Source organism: Staurois parvus, unplaced genomic scaffold (assembly GCF_062004578.1).
Source record: "Staurois parvus isolate SC_StPar_1 unplaced genomic scaffold, SC_StPar_1.0 ptg000089l, whole genome shotgun sequence".
NCBI classification, from domain to species: Eukaryota; Metazoa; Chordata; class Amphibia; order Anura; family Ranidae; genus Staurois; species Staurois parvus.
Window position 1 is genome coordinate 1,652,821 of NW_028317885.1, and position 22,650 is coordinate 1,675,470.

Genomic DNA, 22,650 nt, shown 5'->3' on the forward strand with positions numbered 1-22,650 from the left:
CCCCTACTTTCAAATACAGGTGAAACTCAAAAAATTTGAATATCGTGCAAAAGTTCATTTATTTCAATAATGCAACTTAAAAGCTGAAACTAATATATGAGGTAGACTCATTACATGCAAAGCAAGATAGTTCAAGCCGTGATTTGTCATAATTGTGATGATTATGGCTTACAGCTCATGAAAACCTCAAATCCACAGTCTCAGAAAATTAGAATATTGTGAAAAAGTGCAATATTCTCGGCTCAAAGTGTCCCACTCTAATCAAATATTTAAGCCATAATGCCTGCAAAGGGTTCCTGAGCCTTTAAATGGTCTCTCAGTCTGGTTCAGGAGGAATCACAATCATGGGAAAGCCTGCTGACCTGACAGTTGTGCAGAAAACCATCATTGACACCCTCCATAAGGAGGGAGAGCCTCAAAAGGTACTTGCAAAAGAAGTTGGATGTTCCCAAAGTGCTGTATCAAAGCACATTCATAGAAAGTTATGTGGAAGGGAAAAGTGTGGAAGAAAAAGGTGCACAAGCAGCAGGGATGACCGCAGCCTGGAGAGGATTGTCAGGAAAAGGCCATTCAAAAGTGTTGGGGACTTTCATAAGGAGTGGACTGAGGCTGGAGTCAGTGCATCAAGAGCCACCACACACAGATGGATCCTGGACATGGGCTTCAAATGTCATATTCCTCTTGTCAAGCCGCTCCTGAACAACAAACAACGTCAGAAGCGTCTTACCTGGGATAAAGAAAAACAGACCTGGTCTGTTGCTCAGTGGTCCAAAGTCCTCTTTTCTGATGAGAGCAACTTTTGCATCTCATTTGGAAATCAAGGACCCAGAGTATGGAGGAAGAACAGAGAGGCACACACTGCAAGATGCTTGAAGTCCAGTGTGAAGTTTCCACAGTCTGTGTTGATTTGGGGAGCCATGTCACCTGCTGGTGTTGGTCCACTGTGCTTCATTAAGTCCAGGGTCAACGCAGCCGTCTACCAGGAGATTTTGGAGCACTTCATGCTTCCTTCCACAGACAAGCTTTATGGGGATGCTGACTTCATTTTCCAGCAGGACTTGGCACCTGCCCACAATGCCATAAGCACCAAAACCTGGTTCAATGACCATGGGATTACTGTGTTTGATTGGCCAGCAAACGCGCCTGACCTGAACCCCATAGACAATCTATGGGGCATTGCCAAGAGAAAGATGAGAGACCTGAGACTGAACAATGCAGAAGAGCTGAAGGCTGCTATTGAAGCATCCTGGTCTGCCATAACACCTCAGCAGTACCACAGGCTGATAGCTTCCATGCCATGCCGCATTGAGGCAGTAATTGCTGCAATAGGGGCCCAAACCAAGTACTGAGTACATATGCATGCTTATACTTTTCAGAGATCCGATATTGTTCTATGTACAATCCTTGTTTTATTGATTGCATGTAATATTCTAATTTTCTGAGATTGTGGATTTGGGGTTTTCATGAGCTGTAAGCCATAATCATCACAATTATGACAAATCACGGCTTGAACTATCTTGCTTTGCATGTAATGAGTCTATCTCATATATTAGTTTCACCTTTTAAGTTGCATTACTGAAATAAATGAACTTTTGCACGATATTAAAATTTTTCGAGTTTTACCTGTAGGTTCTGATATTTTCCCTTAATTTCTGCAATGATATTTCTTAATTTATCTTTTAGATTGCTTATATTATGAAATTTCTTCTCTTCCAGTATATACTTGTAATGTGTCTTAAGATTCAATGTAAAGTCATTCTCATGGGCATGTGACGCTCCTGTTCCATGGCAGCTGCTGGTTTCATTCCAGCATCCCGGTTTCGGCTAAGCTGCACTCTCCCTGCCTGACTATCCACCTGCAGGGTGATTGATATAAAAGCAGCTTCTGAGTGGAGACCAAACCTGTTTTAAACCTGCCAAGCCCTTAGTGTCATGCTTGTGATAGTGTTTGCAACACATGCTTTAAGCTCCTTGTTTGCCAGCCTTGTTCCTGTGCCTTGACCTTTGCCTTCACCTGATCCGTGCTCTGCCTGCTAGTTTGGATTTCCTTGTTATTGACCACTGCAAGACCCTGTTTGCTATTTAGCTCGCACCTGCCATGGCATGGTAGCCAGGCACTAGAGATGAGCGAATCGAACCAGGCGAACCGGAATTCGATACGAATTTCAGGAAAAATTCGATTCGCGTCGAATCCGAATATTTGCCTACTTCGGGTGCGCGAATCGGATTTTTCCCGATCAGCCGGCAAAAGTGTCCCTGCAGAGAGCTCCGCTATTTCTGACAGTTCTCTGACAGAAGGAACACATGTACAGCGGTTGAAACATTGTATCTATTTGTTTCCATTTAGGATACAGATGTTTTTATTCGGAAACAGATGTTTCAACCGCTGTACATGTGAAGGAGCTGTCAGAGAACTGTCAGAAATAGAGGAACTCTGCAGATACACTTTTTGCCGGTTTGGAATTCTTATTTTCATCCTACTTCTTCTTCTTCTTCTTCTTCATCCTCATCCTCATCCTCAGAAGAAGAGGATGAGGATGAAGAAGAAGAAGAAGAAGTAGGATGAAAATAAGAATAATTCCAAGCCGGCAAAAAGTGTATCTGCAGAGCTCCTCTAAGTGTATCTGCAGAATAGAGGAGCTCTGCAGATACACTTTTTGCCGGCTTGGAATTATTCTTATTTTCATCCTACTTCTTCTTCTTCCTCTTCATCCTCTTCATCCTCTTCTTCTGAGGATGAGGATGAAGAAGAAGAAGAAGTAGGATGAAAATAAGAATAATTCCAAGCCGGCAAAAAGTGTATCTGCAGAGCTCCTCTATTCTGCAGATACACTTAGAGGAGCTCTGCAGATACACTTTTTGCCGGCTTGGAATTCTTCTTATTTTCATCCTACTTCTTCTTCTTCTTCTTCATCCTCATCCTCAGAAGAAGAAGAAGAGGATGAGGATAAAGAAGAAGAAGTAGGATGAAAATAAGAATAATTCCAAGCCGGCAAAAAGTGTATCTGCAGAATAGAGGAGCTCTGCAGATACACTTTTTGCCGGCTTGGAATTATTCTTATTTTCATCCTACTTCTTCTTCTTCTTCCTCTTCATCCTCATACTCATCCTCTTCTTCTTCTTCTGAGGATGAGGATGAAGAAGAAGAAGAAGAAGAAGTAGGATGAAAATAAGAAGAATTCCAAGCCGGCAAAAAGTGTATCTGCAGAGCTCCTCTATTCTGCAGATACACTTAGAGGAGCTCTGCAGATACACTTTTTGCCGGCTTGGAATTAATCTTATTTTCATCCTACTTCTTCTTCTTCTTCTTCTTCATCCTCATCCTCATCCTCAGAAGAAGAAGAAGAGGATGAGGATGAGGATGAAGAAGAAGAAGTAGGATGAAAATAAGAATAATTCCAAGCCGGCAAAAAGTGTATCTGCAGAGCTCCGCTAAGTGTATCTGCAGAGCTCCGCTATTTCTGACAGTTCTATGACATTCACTCCATACAGCGGTTGAAACATTGTATCTATTTGTTTCCATAAATGGATCCATTTATGGAAACAAATAGATACAATGTTTCAACCGCTGTATGGAGTGAATGTCACAGAACTGTCAGAAATAGGCTATTTCTGACAGTTCTGTGACATTCCCTCCATACAGCGGTTGAAACCGCTGTATGGAGTGAATGTCACAGAACTGTCAGAAATAGGCTATTTCTGACAGTTCTGGGACATTCACTCCATACAGCGGTTGAAACATTGTATCTATTTGCCGGCTTTTTGCCGGCTTGGAATTCTCCTTCTTCTCATCCTTCTTCTTCTTCTCATCCTTCTTCTTCTTCTCATCCTTCTTCTTCTTCTCATCCTTCTACTTCTTCTCATCCTTCTCCTTCTTCTCATCCTTCTTCTTCTTCTCATCCTTCTCCTTCTTCTCATCCTTCTTCTTCTCATCCTTCTCCTTCTTCTCATCCTTCTTCTCATCCTTCTCCTTCTTCTCATCCTTCTCCTTCTTCTCATCCTTCTTCTCATCCTTCTCCTTCTTCTCATCCTTCTCCTTCTTCTCATCCTTCTCCTTCTTCTCATCCTTCTCCTTCTCCTTCTTCTCCTTCTTCTCATCCTTCTCCTTCTTCTCATCCTTCTCCTTCTCCATCTTCTCATCCTTCTCCTTCTCCTTCTTCTCATCCTTCTCCATCTCCTTCTCCTTCTCCTCATCCTTCTCCTTCTTCTCATCCTTCTCCTTCTTCTCATCCTTCTCCTTCTCCTTCTTCTCATCCTTCTCCTTCTCCTTCTTCTCATCCTTCTCCTTCTTCTCATCCTTCTCCTTCTTCTCATCCTTCTCCTTCTCCATCTTCTCATCCTTCTCCTTCTGCTTCTTCTCATCCTTCTCCTTCTCCTTCTTCTCATCCTTCTCCTTCTTCTCATCCTTCTCCTTCTTCTCATCCTTCTCCTTCTTCTCATCCTTCTCCTTCTTCTCATCCTTCTCCTTCTTCTCATCCTTCTTCTCATCCTTCTCCTTCTTCTCATCCTTCTTCTCATCCTTCTCCTTCTTCTCATCCTTCTTCTCATCCTTCTCCTTCTTCTCATCCTTCTCCTTCTTCTCATCCTTCTCCTTCTTCTCATCCTTCTCCTTCTTCTCATCCTTCTTCTCATCCTTCTCCTTCTTCTCATCCTTCTTCTCATCCTTCTCCTTCTTCTCATCCTTCTCCTTCTTCTCATCCTTCTCCTTCTTCTCATCCTTCTCCTTCTTCTCATCCTTCTCCTTCTTCTCATCCTTCTCCTTCTCCATCTTCTCATCCTTCTCCTTCTCCTTCTTCTCATCCTTCTCCTTCTCCTTCTCCTTCTTCTCATCCTTCTCCTTCTTCTCATCCTTCTCCTTCTCCTTCTTCTCATCCTTCTCCTTCTCCTTCTTCTCATCCTTCTCCTTCTCCTTCTTCTCATCCTTCTCCTTCTCCTTCTTCTCATCCTTCTCCTTCTCCTTCTTCTCATCCTTCTCCTTCTCCTTCTTCTCATCCTTCTCCTTCTCCTTCTTCTCATCCTTCTCCTTCTCCATCTTCTCATCCTTCTCCTTCTCCTTCTTCTCATCCTCTCCTTCTCCTTCTCCTCCTTCTCCTTCTCCTTCTCCTTCTTCTCATCCTTCTCCTTCTCCTTCTTCTCATCCTTCTCCTTCTCCTTCTTCTCATCCTTCTCCTTCTCCTTCTTCTCATCCTTCTCCTTCTTCTCATCCTTCTCCTTCTCCTTCCTCATCTCCAAGGGCATTTAAATTAAAGGTACAGTGTTCTGCACTAATTTAAAGGCTCTCTGAAGCCTAGAAACCCTTTTTATAAGTTAACTTCGTAGCGAAGAAATTCGCATCGAATCGAATTTCTTCCTGAAATTCGGCGAATCAGCTGAATCAAATTTTTGAATAATTCGCTCATCTCTACCAGGCACCATAGCATTGTACATAACAGCTTGGGGCAGTCGAGTACTGGAAGGCCTGCTTGCTTTATGGGAAAGGGAGCTGCTATATGACCGTCATTAGCAATCTGCTTTTAAGCCTAATATTTTACTTGTTCCCAATTGGTCCTGCATTCCTCAAGGAACTAAAATTAATTCCTGTATACCCCTTAAGGACTAGAGCATTTTTTAAATTTCTGCTATGGTCAGAAACTTTGCTTTATTCTGCAATAACAATAACATTGAAACAATTTTTTTAATTACTTTTGTTCCTTAATTTTTTAGTGATGCATTTAAAAAAAATTAAATTGAAACAAAAATGTATTTATTGCTTTTGCCGTACTTTGTAATAGAAACTTAATCTTAGTGTCCTTATAAATACAACAAATTGTACTATAAAATAGAATAGAAAAATAGAAACAATACAAAATTATTGTTGAATGAATAGGTCCATAACAGAAATGAAAAATATTGCTCGGAACCTATATCAGTGTGAGAACTGAAATATTTAATTATTAAATTGTTTCAGGTAGTCCAATAACATAAGATTGCTACTCTTATGACATGCCCCTCAGATATTTATTGTAATGACAGTCTGGGACACCTGGAGGAGATCTGGAATCTCATATGGGTTACTAGATTTTAATATGCAAATTTCTGTGCTTTCTGATGTAAAGACCATATGATCGCATAATAAAGAAATCAGTCTAATCACAGACCTATGTCCCCTATTAAGATGTATTACAATCTGACAGTACTGCACACAAAGGTATAAACGGTAACAGCAGCCATGTGCTATGTTGTTCAGAGAAAATTAGCTGTGAAAGCTGTTTGTTTTACATAGGATACTTCAATATGTAATAGCTGGCAGCCTAGGGCTGTAAAAGTGAACAAAAGCACAATTTCTCCATAAACTGCTTTCTTCCCAGAGTCAAAGCTTCCAACATCTCTTCACTTTAGCCATAACGATGTTTAAAGAGCCCAACAGACTAATTAAACATTTTCCAGACACGCTTCTTCTCCCAGCGGTTCTGATCTCAGACGCTGAACAATTTAGACTTTATCACCAATGGCACGCACAACTGTTACTGAATCCAGATTTCCCCTCATCTACCCCATTCCTTTCTAATATATGAAGTCTGTGCGTGTGTGGCGGTCTGACAATAGATTATCTTTGCAGACAACAAAGATTAATGAAAACTCGGGTGATGCATGAACTCTGCACTGAAGTCACAATGAAGTGGTTGATTTTTCTTTCAGACACCTCTATAACTTTCAAACGAAGCACATTCTTGGGTTTTTCCAGTAGCCAGTCAGCAGCATACATTTCTAATATATCAAAACTTGGACTGTCGAGTACGTATTGTTTTCTACGTGAAATAATAATTTTTTACTATATTTAGGAAAAATATACCCTTGCAGTGACCCCCCCCCCGCATTGCAAGTGTTAAATGCTTATTACATCTACGGGGAGATGAAGAAGATGTTTTAATCACCATACATGCCAACACTCTCCTCTTCTCTATGGTGCTCTAGGCTGTGGGTAGTCCCTTGACATCATCACATACAATTCAAGGCTATAAATCCTCTATTGTATGTGAAGGAGGCAAGAGTGTGACCGCGTAGCCCGGAACGTTTTAGAGCGTGCAGGACCAGTCGCACCAGGGCCACCAAGTTTCAATGGATAATAGAATAGCAGTTAGCAGGGTTTACCTGAAATCATGGAAAGTCAGACCTTAGTAAAAAATTAAACCAACTCAGAGAGAAGCACAGAATACTTTTTTCTGCTCTAAAAAACATAGTATGTAGCAGTATATCTGTTCTTGGCAAATACCTTATTTTGAAATGTGGCCAGGATATGGGTATTCCATTATTTACATATTCCTAGCAAGCTGTAACCAAGCTTTAAACAAAGCCCCTAGTGACCACTGTAGAGTGGAGATATGTATCCTCAAAGTTCGTTGTCATTTTCACAGGAACTCATTTCACCCAGCTCCCCTTGCCAGAGCTCCTGCTCTATGTTTACATTAGAGTTTAGGAGCAAGGAAGGCTCCTGACTATTATTAGTGAGAGAAGAGAACAGGGTGAGCTGAGTTGTTGAGAGGAGAGAACAACTTTGATAATTCCAATGCTTCTGCTGTGAGCTTTGAGATTTAATAACTCCACAGTGTCTGCAGCTATGAAGTTCAGTGAGGACTTGTTGTAAAGCTAATTTACTGATTAAAGCATAACTAAAGACAAAAACTATTTTTAGGTTTGGATAGGGTAGAGAAGAATTAGAACATCTATCAGTTTTGCTATCTGTGCCCTCTCACCCCCTCTATGCGTCCTGTTTACAGCTTTCTTCAATAGTGAAAGTAAAAGAAAATTTCAAATTTTGGGTTGACACCAGAACAGTAATACAGGATAAATCTTTCAATGTGGAAACTAGTTCTGGTGACCATAGTTCAACACTGGGATTTCCTCACTTTGAAGGGATTTCCCCTCACTTCCTGTTTTGGCTATGGGGGGGGGGGGATTATAACCTTCCCTTACACTATCCAAAATTAAGTTTTGCCTTTAGTTACACTTTAAGAGTATGCACATATTTATGCACATTTGGGTGTCCATATCTTGGCCACAATTACACATTAAGGCAGAATATGTCACTGGAACAGATGTCACCCGAACAAAATGTGAGGGGGGATTTTGGACACAGACAGCAACAAAAACTTGACAGGTTCTAACGCTACCCTACTCTATCCCAAACTAGAAAATGTTTTGCATATACTGTACATGCACTTTAAGTAGCAAGAAAATTTTGTAATGAAGTCAAGAAAGGTCAGGAGACAATGTACATTGAACAAATGAATACATTTTTAGTGTGTTTTGGAAGTATGGCATACAGGCTCTCGACACACAGGTAGTAAACACTAGTCTACAGCAAGCATTTAAAGGTAATTTAACAATATTCAAACAATAATTTTCTATTAAAATCTTTCAATTTTTAAAGCAACATTTGTTGAGCTGGATGGTCATTGTAGGGACACCAAAGGCTCACATTTTGGCCTCTTCAGCAGGAGTTGGCCAAAATTCCAGCCATCCATTGGGGCCTTTAATTTACCCACTCTTGATCAGGAATATCAATACCTGCTATCCCTTTTGTATTGAACTGTATTGTTGATGTATTTTCTCACGTTATATTGTACAGCGCTGAGCAAACTGTTGGCGCTATATAAATCCTGTATAATAATAATAATGTGGAATATCAGCTATCAGAAACTATGTTCAAAAAGCTATACAAAAAAACCCAGAAAAATTCTACTAGGCAACAGTTACTTTATGTCCATTAGCATATTTCCAGCAATAATCAATAACATAACAGTACAAATGCTCATGAAGAAGCAGTTATACAGAGGGGACTGATGACCAGGGCCAGTGTGCAAGGATATTCCTAGCACTGGAGCAAGGGAAACAGCTGGAAGAAATGGATACCATCACCTAAGAAGGAAGCTGAGGGTCAGGGGGTAGAAATTCATTCAAGGTGCAGACAGACAAGGAACAGATAACAGCTAGACTAGAATGAACTGACACACAGAAGAGAAGTCACCAGCAGATGACAAAAAGATTTAATTGGGGCACAAGACCAAGGATATCCTAGTCTGTTCCAGAACTGTCAATGGTGCTGATATAACTGATGTGGTGAACATTCCCTAGATACAGCCCCATGATGGCCTGGCTATTTACAAGCCACTAACAGAAACAAGGAACAATACTGCCCCGTACTATATCACTGACCTAATATCCAAGTACCGCCCAGCACGCACACTCCGCTCCTGACAAGACCTCCTTCTCTCTAGTTCCCTGGTCTCCTCCTCCCATGCCCGCCTCCAGGATTTCTTCAGGGTGTCACCCATCCTCTGGAACTCCCTGCCACAACCCATCGGATTATCACCTACTCTCCTCTCCTTTAGGCGCACCCTGAAAACCCATCTCTTCAGGGAAGCCTACCCCACCCCCTGCTAACTTGCAGACCTCCTCCACTCTTCCTACCACTCCATCCCCCACAGCGATCTCCTCCTGTGCCACCATCCCCTCCCTCCTAGATTGTAAGCTCGAAAGAGCAGGGCCCTCGATCCCCTCATGTTTTGCTTTGTATTGGTATTGTTCTGTCACATGTTCTGTCCCCCTTTGTAATGTACAGCGCTGAGCGAACCATTGGCGCTGTATAAATACTGTATAATAATAATAATAATAACAACACAGGTAGAAGCCATGTGTAACCAAATAGGGGGACATACAGAAAACACAAGAAAAACAAGGCAATCAAACAGTAGCAGCGGTAAACAGAAACAAGTGCATAGCCAGGGTGACAAAAACGAAGGAATAGTAAGTGGTTAACAAGAAGCTGACGACTGGCAAAGGACTGAGTAACATCATATCGAAACAAAAGAAACTGAAATGACACAACAAAGGAGTATGAATAAGGAGGCCAAACCACAAGACAAGACCAAACCAGCCAGCAGTTAAGACAAGGCTAGAGTTCAGGACAAGGATTTCTAATATTAAGCAAATAGTAGCAAAGCTGGGATGCAGATTCCTGACAAACTGCATACATTAATGATCCAGCTGGGGCTCTTATGAAAAATAGAATACAACAAATCACCCGCGCTTCTATGTGTAAAAACAATATGTGAAAAAAATTATATTTAAATCTAATACCACTAAACAATGCTGCTGTTCAAAAAGTGCAAACACACCATAACATATAATAATGAATAACACAGTGCAAAGATATGATTTCTAAACACTGTTACCAACACATAACTGTGATTATGATAACTTTCTGGATTTAATTCTTCAGTTGCGCCTGTTCTGGCTCTCCATGTTTTTCACATACCTAATCTGCTTTTACATTTCATCCACACTCTTACTGGACTTCATTTGGCTTGGCTCATCAGTCTTCCCTACTCTTTCCTTCCTTCCCACGCACTTTTATGCCTTATTTTGGACTCTGCTGTGTCTATATGTCTATCTTTCATAAGATATAATAATGAATAACACAGTGCAATAAATATGATTATAGTAAAGTCCACAATCTTAAATGATTCATGCTTAAGTGCTCTAATAAAGAAATCCATGGCAAAGAAAGGAAAGTCCACACAATTTAGGGGCAATCAAAGGGATAACAGTGTGCTGGGAGTGTTTTACTAGGGGGCGTGTTCTTCACTGTAAGCACACTGATCGGGATGGCTGTCCTGTGCACAGCCATCCTGAGCAGTGTGCTTGAGCTGACAGCGAGGAAGATTGTTTCTAAACAAAACAATCTTACTCCCCGTGGGTGATCACCAGTAATCACCGGGCGCTGGCAGGTAATTACCAGCCAGGACCTGGTGATTGACATCCGCAGCCACGAATGGCGGCGCAGGTAGGGTGCACGCTGCTGATGCACATCCCCTACCTGGAAATACAAAATGACATATATACGTGATTCTGCACAAAGGTGCCGCCCTGTAGCAGTATATCAGCTATAGGGTGGTCCTTAAGCTGTTAAGGACAGTAAGGCTCTTTTTAACATACTAAGTTATGGATATTAAGGATAGCTGCATTCTGGCAAGTGTGGATGTAAACTCATTGTAGGAAAGGGGTAGCTATGGGAGCCAAGTATGCACCCTCAGTAGCCAACCTCTTTATGAGCAAATGGGAACATGAGTCGATATATGGAAAAGAGAGATCAGAATTAAAACTTTATAAAATATATATCAATGATATCTGTATAATATGGGAGGGATCTCAGGAATCCCTTGTGGAGTTTATTAAAGAAATTGGTAAGAATAAGTATAACATCTCCTTTTCCGAAAATATTGATGGGCAGTCCATTCATTTTTTGGTTCTTACTATATAGAAAAGGTAAGAAGATCTTTACCCGTACCCACTTTAAGGATGTGGATAGGAATGCATTCCTAAACATAGTTACCATCATCCTAGATGGCTAAATACAATCCCTAAGAGTTAGTTTATGAGAATCAAATGGAATTGTGATGAGGTTAGAGACCATGAGGAACAAACAGATATCTTAATACAGAGATTTGAAGAAAAAGGATATAAAAATAAAGATCTTCTAAAAATAAAAAAAATGGTAAAGGGAATGGATAGAGAGGAATTATTAAAAATTAGAGAAAAGAAAATAGAAGATTATGGAGTAGCATTTATCACAGGGTATTCTAAGCAATAAATGCTGATTGAGGAAATGTTTAGGAAACATTGGCCAATCCTTTTGCAGGATGATATCCTCAAAGGAATTTTGCCTAAAACACCAAGATTTATTTGTACAGAACAATCCACACTGAGAAATAACTTGTCCGGAAATGTACAGTGAGGAACAGAAGTATTTGAACACCCTGCGATTTTGAAAGTTCTCCCACTTAGAAATCATGGAGGGGTGTGAAATTCACATTGTAGGTGCATTCCCACTCTGAGAGACAGAATTTAAAAAGAAAATTCAGGAAATCACATTGTATGATTTTTAAAGAATGTATTTGTCTTGCACTGCTGAACATAAGTATTTGAACACCTGAGAAAATCAGTGTTAATATTTGGTACAGAAGCCTTTGTTTGCAATTACAGAGGTCAAACGTTTCCTGTAGTTCTTGACCAGGTTTGCACACACTGCAATAGGGATTTTGGCCCACTCCTCTACACAGATCTCCTCTAGTTCTGTCAGGTTTCGGGGCTGTCGCTGAGCAACACGGAGTTTCAGCTCCCTCCAAAGATGTTCTATTGGATTTAGGTCTGGAGACTGGCTAGGCCACTCCAGAACCTTGATATGCTTCTTACGGAGCCGCTCCTTGGTTATCCTGGCTGTGTGCTTCGGGTGGTTGTCATGTTGGAAGACCCAGCCACGACCCATCTTCAATGCTCTAACTGAGCGAAGGAAGTTGTTGCTCACAATCTCACAATAAATGGCCCCTCCTTAATACAGTGCAGTTGTCCTGTCCCCTTCGCAGAAAAGCACCCCAAAGCATGATGTTACCACCCCCATGCTTCACAGTAGGGATGGTGTTGTTGGGATGCAACTCATCCTTCTTTTTCCTCCAAACACGACGAGTGAAGTTTAGACCAAAAAGTTCTACTTTGGTCTCATCTGACCACATGACTTTCTCCCATGCCTCCTCTGGATCATCCAGATGGTCATTGGCAAACTTCAGACGGGCCTGGACATGTGATGACTTGAGCAGGGGAACCTTCCTTGCAATGCATGATTTGAAACCATGACGGCGTAGTGTTCTACCGACAGTGACCTTTGAAACTGTGGTCCCAGCTCTCTTCTTGTCATTGACCAGCTCCTCCCTTGTAGTTCTGGGCTGATTCCTTACCTTTCTTATCAGTGATACCCCACGAGGTGAGATCTTGCATGGAGCCCCAGTCCGAGGGAGACTGACAGTCGTCTTTAGCCTCTTCCATTTTCTAACAATTGCTCCAACAGTTGATTTATTTTCACCAAGCTGCTTGGCAATTGCCCTGTAGCCCTTTCCAGCCTTGTGGAAGTCCACAATTTTGTCTCTGGTGTCTTTTGACAGCTCTTTGGTCTTGCCCATGGTAGTAGTTGGTGTCTGACTGACTGTGGGGTAGACAGGTGTCTTTAAAGAGCTCAGACAGGTGCTACTAAGTTAGATTAATGAGTGGAGTAGAGGTGGACTTTTTAAAGGCACAGTAACAGGTCTTTGAGAGCCAGAATTCTTGCTATTTCTTAGGTGTTCAAATACTTATGTTCAGCAGTGCAAGACAAATACATTCTTTAAAAATCATACAATGTGATTTCCTGAATTTTTTTAAAACATTCTGTCTCTCAGAGTGGGAATGCACCTACAATGTGAATTTCAGACCCCTCCATAATTTCTAAGTTGGAGAACTTGCAAAATCACAGGGTGTTCAAATACTTCTGTTCCTCACTGTAACAGAACCCCCCCCCACAAAAAAGCACCTTTCTAGACCAAATATGTTTTTTCAGTTGTGGAAGGTGTTTATCTTGTAGGACAGTGGGAAGCAAAATTAAGAAAACTGATCATTTCCAATCTTATACTAAAGGAAAGACCTATAGGATCAAGAAATGTATGTCATGTGCGAGTACTCATGTGAGTTACCTTTTAGAATGTCCTTGCAAATTGCAATATGTAGGGAGAACTACTAGAAAACTTGCAGTACGTTTGAGTGAACACATTAGAAACATCAAAAAGGGTTTTAGACATCATAGCTTGTCTTATCATTTCAGAAATGTTCACAATAAGGACCCCACTCTTTTGAAATTCTGTGGGATTGATAAGGTGGAGCCTTTTTTGCGATAAGGTGATCTAAAAAAATCAGTATCACAGAATGAAACCAGATGGATTCTAAAATTGGACACTTCAGTCCCTAAGGGGTTAAATGTAGAAACAGATCTTATATATATATATTTGGGCGGCACAGTGGCTTAGTGGTTAGCACTTCTGCCTTGCAGTATTGGGTCATGGGTTCAATTCCCATCCATGGCACCTCCTGCATGGAGTTTGCATGTTCTCCCTGTGTTTGCATGGGTTTCCTCCCACACTCCAAAGACATGCTGGTAGGTTAATTGGCTCTTGTCTAAATTGTCCTAGTTTCATCCCAGGCCACGTGGGATCTCCTGCATGGTAGGGGTTGGGGAAAGACCTGGTAACCTACCCTGTAAACGAATTGCTAAGAGAATTCATGGAAAAAGTCGCTTATGAGTGAAAGTCCATCAATCGCCAAGGGTTGGATACGACTGAATAGATAGATAGATAGATAGATAGATAGATAGATAGATAGATAGATATTTATATTAGTCATTAGTAATTTTATTTTAGGTTTTTTTAGAATGCTGGTTTGGTTCATTTTCTTGCATTTGAATCCTATGGTTTTTTGGGGTTCGATGTAGGAATGACCATAGATTGCGTCCTGTCCCACTAGGAATACAGTTCCCTTTATTTCATCTGGATTACGGTTATGGGACGACTCTCATTTTTATTTTTGTTTTTTTAATTTTTATTTATTTGAGATGCTTTTATCTGCATAGACTATGATTATATTCATAGATATATTAGTATTTTAGTTTTTTAAAGAATTAGATTATTTGTCACGATTGGTATAGCTGGGAGTAAGAAGCACTGTAGTATTCATCACTAGTTGTCTGAAGCTAGTGCACCCAACAGGAAATATTCAGGAAGTGAGTTACTAGGATGGGAGGTGCATTTGTAGGGTATATTAAGCATGCAGGGACTGGAGATTACTGTCTGTGAGGATGCCCTGGAGGAGGGACAAAATGCGTTGATGCAATTTTCAGTTCCAGTGGTTCTGTGTGACGTCACATTCGGTGAGTAGAGCGCACATGAACAGCGGCGCTCTGGAGCCATCTCAATTAGCGCTGTATTACCTTTGGAGGATATACAAGAATCATTACCAAAAGGCTCACGTATTGCTGATTTAATGTGAGTGTAATATGTATTGCTGTTTTTATTTGAATAAGTAGCCCAACAATATTACACTACTAGTGTCCTTTCTGCTTTCCTCTTGCCCGCATGGTGAATTATGGAACATACTGATGAATTGCACCTATACTCTGGGCGTATTTGCTGTGAGGCAAACAAGGCATTTGCCTAGGGCGGCACTTTTTAGGGGGGCGGCGCAGTGCCGCCTCCCCTTCCAACGGAAGGGACACTAAGTACAGGGGTGGGCAGGGGGCTGCTGTGTCTTACCTGGCTCCGGGTCCCAGTCCCACAATGATCCAGTCCAGGAAGCGCTGCTCCTTCATTCACTTTGGCCGCTCCCTCACTTATTGTTCGCGCTGCCGCTCGGCTACGCCTCCTCACCGGTGACTGGGCGCCAGAACTGTAGCTCAGGAAAGGCACACAGGCGGCCAATCACCTGCGAGGAGGCGGAGCCGAGCAGCCCCGCGAACACCGAGTGAGGGAGCGGCCGGAGTGAATGAAGGAGGACAGCTGACCGTCCGGTAAGTGTGCCGTGCTGATGGTGCTGCTGCAACCAGGTATGCTGGCTGCAGCAGCACCTAGGCTGGAGCAGGGGTCAGCAAGTTAAGTGTCATTGGTGTCAGTGGGAGGAATAGTGCCCCATCATTGGTGTCACTGATACAAATGATGGGGCATTATTCCTCCCACTGACACCAACGATGGGGCACTATTCCTCCCCCCACTGACACCAACGATGGGGCACTATTCCTCCCCCCACTGACACCAACGATGGGGCACTATTCCTTTCCCCCACTGACACCAATGATGGGGCACTATTCCTCCCCCCACTGACACCAACAATGGGGCACTATTCCTCCCCCCACTGACACCAAACGATGGGGCACTATTCCTTCCCCCCACTGACACCAATGATGGGGCACTATTCCTCCCCCCACTGACACCAACAATGGGGCACTATTCCTCCCCCCACTGACACCAAACGATGGAGCACTATTCCTCCCCCCACTGACACCAACAATGGGGCACTATTCCTTTCCCCACTGACACCAACGATGGAACACTATTCCTTCCCCCACTGACACCAATGACGGGGTACTATTCCTCCCAATGACACCAATGTTGGGACACTATCCACCCACACTGACACCAATGATGGGGCACGATTCTTCCCACTGACACCAAAGATGGGGCATGATTCCTCCCACTGACACCAAAGATGGGGCACTATTCCTCCCACTGACACCAATGATGGGGCACTATTCCTCCCCCCACTGACACCAATGATGGGGCAGTATTCCTCCCACTGACACCAATGATGGGGCACGATTCCTCCCAATGACACCAATGATGGGGCACGATTCTTCCCACTGACACCAATGATGGGGCACGATTCTTCCCACTGACACTAATGATGGGGCACGATTCTTCCCACTGACACTAATGATGGGGCACTATTCCTCCCACTGACACCAGTGATGGGACACTATTCCTCCCACTGACACCAATGATGGGGCACTATTCCTCACACTGACACCAATGATGGGGCACGATTCCTCCCCCTACTGACACCAATGATGGGGCACTATTCCTCCCACTGACACCAGTGATGGGACACTATTCCTCCCACTGACACCAATGATGGGGCACTATTCCTCACACTGACACCAATGATGGGGCACGATTCCTCCCCCTACTGACACCAATGATGGGGCACTATTCCTCCCACTGACACCAATGATGGGGCACAATTCCTCCCAATGACACCAATGATGGGGCACGATTCTTCCCACTGACACCAATGATGGGGCACGATTCTTCCCACTGACACCAATGATGGGGCACGATTCCTCCCACTGACACCAATGATGGGGCACGATTCTTCCCACTGACACTAATGATGGGACACGATTCTTCCCACTGACACTAATGATGGGGCACTATTCCTCCCACTGACACCAATGATGGGACACTATTCCTCCCACTGACACCAATGATGGGGCACTATTCCCACTGACACCAATGATGGGGCACTATTCCTCACATTGACACCAATGATGGGGCACTACCCCCCCCTGACACCAATGATGGGGTACTATTCCTCCCACACTGACACTAATGATGGGGCACCATCATTGGTGTCAGTGGGAGGAATAGTGCCCCATCATTAGAAAGGTGAGGAATCAGCCCAGAACTACAAGGGAGGAGCTGGTCAATGACATGAAGAGAGCTGGGACCACAGTTTGAAAGGTCACTGTTGGTAGAACACTACGCCGTCATGGTTTCAAATCATGCATTGCACGGAAGGTTCCCCTGCTCAAGTCATCACATGTCCAGGCCCATCTGAAGTTTGCCAATGACCATCTCGATGATCCAGAGGAGGCATGGGAGAAAGTCATGTGGTCAGATGAGACCAAAGTAGAACTTTTTGGTCTAAACTTCACTCGTCAAGTTTGGAGGAAAAAGAAGGATGAGTTGCATCCCAACAAAACCATCCCTACTGTGAAGCATGGGGGTGGTAACATCAGGCTTTGTAGGTGCTTTTCTGTGAAGGGGACAGGACGACAGCACTGTATTAAGGAGAGGATGAATGGGGCCATTTATTGTGAGATTTTGAGCAACAACCTCCTTCCCTCAGTCAGAGCATTGAAGATGGGTCGTGGCTGGGTCTTCCAACATGACAACAATCCGAAGCACACAGCCAGGATAACCAAGGAGAGGCTCCGTAAGAAACATATCAAGGTTCTAGAGTGGCCTAGCCAGTCTACAGACCTAAATCCAATAGAACATCTTTGGAGGGAGCTGAAACTCCGTGTTGCTCAGCGACAGCCCCGAAACCTGACAGATCTAGAGGAGATCTGTGTGGAGGAGTGGGCCAAAATCCCTGTTGCAGTGTGTGCAAACCTGGTCAAGAACTACAGGAAACGTTTGACCTCTGTAATTGCAAACAAAGGCTTCTGTACCAAATATTAACACTGATTTTCTCAGGTGTTCAAATACTTATGTTCAGCAGTGCAAGACAAATAAATTCTTTAAAAATCATACAATGTGATTTCCTGATTTTCTTTTAAAATTCTGTCTTTCAGAGTGGGAATGCACCTACAATGTGAATTTCAGACCCCTATATGATTTCTAAGTGGGAGAACTTGCAAAATCGCAGGGTGTTCAAATACTTCTGTTCCTCACTGTATGAGCAGCTTATTACAATATTAGGTTTAGCTAAAGCAAACTAGATAGTAAAAAAGGTGTTTTTGTTTTTATAGAATGCTTACCTACCTGGTCCCTCACTAATGAAAGAAAAATAAATGCATTTAACATTTCTTTAACTCCCTCTTACTGCTAATATCACAGCATACATTCTAGAACTAAAGAACTGAACTTAAAAAAAAAACACTGAAAGAAATCCACAACAATAAAAATAAAGGGTTTAGCAGCGCTACTTCAAACCATTTCTTAGTAGACATCAGTTTTTGCAGGTAATCATAGAATAACAGATATTTTATAAGGATGTTGACATGAGATGTCATGCAGCAAGGTGCATCTGGTTTTCTGCTGAATTTGATCCAATTTCCTGTCTGTAACCCTCTGTTCTTAAACTGGATGTTTAAATCTTTTTGTTTATGTTCTTTTTACTGATGATGAATAGGGATTCCTCCATTGCTGGCAATCCCTTTTTATAAAGTAAAGGTAATCCTGAGGTTTAATAAGCTTCAGGAAGCACATCTGGATACTGTATTTTTTGTTTCTGAACTTAAACAGGACAGCAATGGCTTTTATGACTCCATGAGACATTTCCCATTTCCCTGACAGAATTATCATTCGAGAGAAATCTTTATACTAGGTTGCTTCTCATTTACCCTTTTCTATAATGCGATCAGAGCGTGCAGCCAAGCATTTCTGGCTGTATGCAAACTTCACTTGGCTGCAGCAAAACCCAGATGGCTAATTATGGATTGCACATTTATAAATTGTTTTTCTGACATATCTACAGCTCTGCCTGTACAAGAGACTTCTAGCCTGCCACCAAAACACATTGCCTTGTGTGACATTTTGCCTGGGATTTTAATAGCGGCAAATCTAGTTGATATGCCACAGCAGTCTGTGTGTGGTGTGTGTGTTTTTTTTAACATATAGTTAGGAAGAGTACACATTTGTTATTCCCATCCCAACAAGCAAAACAGTGCTTTGAGCAATGCCAGTTAGTGTAGTCACATAGTATATTTGCACTTAAATTAATCCTTAAAGTGTTACTAAACCCCAGACCCTGCATTCACTATATCTGGTCTCCCACAGTACACAGAACATGGAAATGTAATTATTTCAGTAAATATAAATTGCTAAATACCTTTTCCTTTCAGCAGTTGGAGCAGTTTTGTGACTTCTATCAGTGTTCAGCAGAGCACTGGGTACAGTTTGTAGGAGGAGTTTAGTGGGTTTAGTAACACTTTAATGCTTAACCTACATGAACAATTAACCCTTAACCTACTTCATAGTGAACCTCCAATCCTTGAATTAAAAATTAGATATCTTCAACTCCTAGATCAAAACTTAAAGTGGAAGTATAGTCAAATACTAACTAAGCCTGAACCTACTCCCACCCCCATACTAAGCCTATTCTATCTACCTTACAAAGGAAAGAAGTCTGTACTTACATATGCTGAGGGTGATACGGTTCGGTCGTATGATCTCTTCAGTGGCTGGCTTCAGTGAAGAAGAGAGATCACCGACAAAGGCTGCAGAGCTTGGGCAATGATGTCACCCATAGGCTTACTTTAGGGCATCAGCTGTTCCTCCTCTTCACTGGCTGTGCGCATTGGGCACATGAAAGGCTTAATGCAGTGGCCATGTTGTTCAGGCCCCAAGTCACCATGAATTTTGGCATAAGAAGAGACATAACTGTAGGAATCCTCCTCCTCCCTCCTCCTTCGTTTTATACAATCACAAACTTTACCAGAATATTCTTTTCAGGTCCGTGAGAAGACACATTTAGACCCTCACTCTATCACACCTATTATCAGAATCCACACTTCATTCTAGATGCCCTTGTAAAACTCTCAAATTCTCAAGTTGTTTTCTTCTTCATGGTCACTTTTGTAGCAGTTGTTTTCTTTGTCTGGGTCACAATCCTGCGCAATGTTCTTTTGGTCTCTTTCGGTCAGTTGACCATGTCGACCGCGCTTATGCTTATTAGATGATGTTTTCCCAGAAACTGTATATGCCATCATAACCTTTGATACTGTACACGGCAAATAAATTTGCAACTTCAGTCACAGAGGCACCAACTAAGCGGCACCAACAATGTGCCCTCTTTGAAGCTCAGTAAGCTCTGACATTACTCCGTATTACTAGCAGTGCACTCACTGAATGATGAAAGTGAGGCTTCCAACCTGTTAGCTAGGTGTCTCATCACTCAGCAGAAGCAAAAAAATGTTACATCGCTTCCACTTTCAAAGCGAAACATGTCGTCAATTTCACACCTGCAACCCATGTAGTGTTTCCATTTTTTTGTACGCCTGTATCTTAGCCTTATAAGGTCCTCCTAGCTGTGTAAAGGGTCCTTATATTTATGGGAAAATTTGTGAGAAAAATGTGAAAAGAAGGCAGATTAGGCAACAGTACATGGTAATCTACATGTATACATTGGTTTCTTGTGCATTCTATGACTTTGTAAAATACCTATCACAGGGATAACGGCTCACTGTGGTGATGTGTCTTAAAGATAGATTGATTATTTGTAGTAATGGTAGAGACACCAAAACATCTCTTCTTAAAATAAAAAAAAAGAACATTTTTTTTTCTACAGAAATAATAAATTATACCCAGAGGCAGTAAGAACTTGTACAGGTGAAACTCGAAAAATTAGAATATCGTGCAAAAGTTAATTTATTTCAGTAATGCAACTTAAAAGGTGAAACTAATATATGAGATAGACTCATTACATGCAAAGCAAGATAGTTCAAGCCGTGATTTGTCATAAGTGTAATGATTATGGCTTACAGCTCATGAAAACCCCAAATCCACAATCTCAGAAAATTAGAATATTGTGAAAAGGTGCAATATTCTAGGCTCAAAGTGTCCCACTCTAATCAGCTAATTAAGCCATAATTAGCAAAAGGGTTGCTGAGCCTTTAAATGGTCTCTCAGTAGGAATCACAATCATGGGAAAGACTGCTGACCTGACAGTTGTGCAGAAAACCATCACTGACACCCTCCATAAGGAGGGAAAGCCTCAAAAGGTAATTGCAAAAGAAGTTGGATGTTCCCAAAGTGCTGTATCAAAGCACATTCATAGAAAGTTATGTGGAAGGGAAAAGTGTGGAAGAAAAAGGTACACAAGCAGCAGGGATGACCTCAGCCTGGAGAGGATTGTCAGGAAAAGGCCATTCAAAAGTGTTGGGGACTTTCACAAGGAGTGGACTGAGGCTGGAGTCAGTGCATCAAGAGCCACCACACACAGATGGATCCTGGACATAAGCTTCAAATGTCTTATTCCTCTTGTCAAGCCACTCCTGAACCACAAACAACGTCAGAAGCGTCTTACCTGGGCTAAAGAAAAACAGACCTGGTCTGTCGCTCAGTGGTGCAAAGTCCTCTTTTCTGATGAGAGCAACTTTTGCATCTCATTTGGAAACCAAGGACCCAGAGTATGGAGGAAGAATGGAGAGGCACACACTACAAGATGCTTGAAGTCCAGTGTGAAGTTTCCACAGTCTGTGTTGATTTGGGGAACCATGTCACCTGCTGGTGTTGGTCCACTGTGCTTCATTAAGTCCAGGGTCAACGCAGCCGTCTACCAGGAGATTTTGGAGCACTTCATGCTTCCTTCCGCAGACGAGCTTTATGGGGATGCTGACTTAATTTTCCAGCAGGGCTTGGCACCTGCCCACACTACCAAAAGCACCAAAACCTGGTTCAATGACTGTGGGATTACTGTGTTTGATTGGCCAGCAAACTAAACCCCACAGAGAATCTATGGGGCATTGCCAAGAGAAAGATGAGAGACATGAGAGCGAACAATGCAGAAGAGCTGAACGCCACTATTGAAGCATCCTGGTCTTCCATAACACCTCAGCAGTGCCACAGGCTGATAGCTTCTATGCTACGCCGCATTGAGGCAGTAATTGCTGTAAAAGGGGCCCAACCAAGTACTGAGTACATATGCATGCTTATACTTTTCAGAGGTCCGATATTGTTCTATGTACAATCCTTGTTTTATTGATTGCATGTAATATTCTAATTTTCTGAGATTGTGGATGTGGGGTTTTCATGAGCTGTAAGACATAATCATCACAATTATGACAAATCACGGCTTGGTCACTTATGGTGATATGAGGACTTAATGACCAACAGTGAGAGTTGGAGCCAAGCACCTGCTTCATGAAATAAAGTCAGTATTTGTCAGTCTGCAATTAAAGCCCAAAAGCCAATTCACACTAATGCATTAAGTGAGTCAGCACATTGTTACATTGTGGTGCCATTAATTTTGAATAGCACCTCCTTGTCCTAAGGCAATGCAACGTTGATGCACTTGAATTGCAGCACACTACAGCATGGTAAAAATGTTGCATGCACTTTTTTTTATCTTTACTGGTATGTTGGCAGCCCAATCAAAATGAATGGCCTGCCCTAACACAACACACATTAATGCATGACACAACACAGAAGAAGCCAAAAATGTTATAGATTTGGATACAATAGCAAAGAGGTAGAATTTTTGTCAGGCTTTTATATCTGTCTGTGAACCCATTCAGGGGACTTCTATACAAGAACT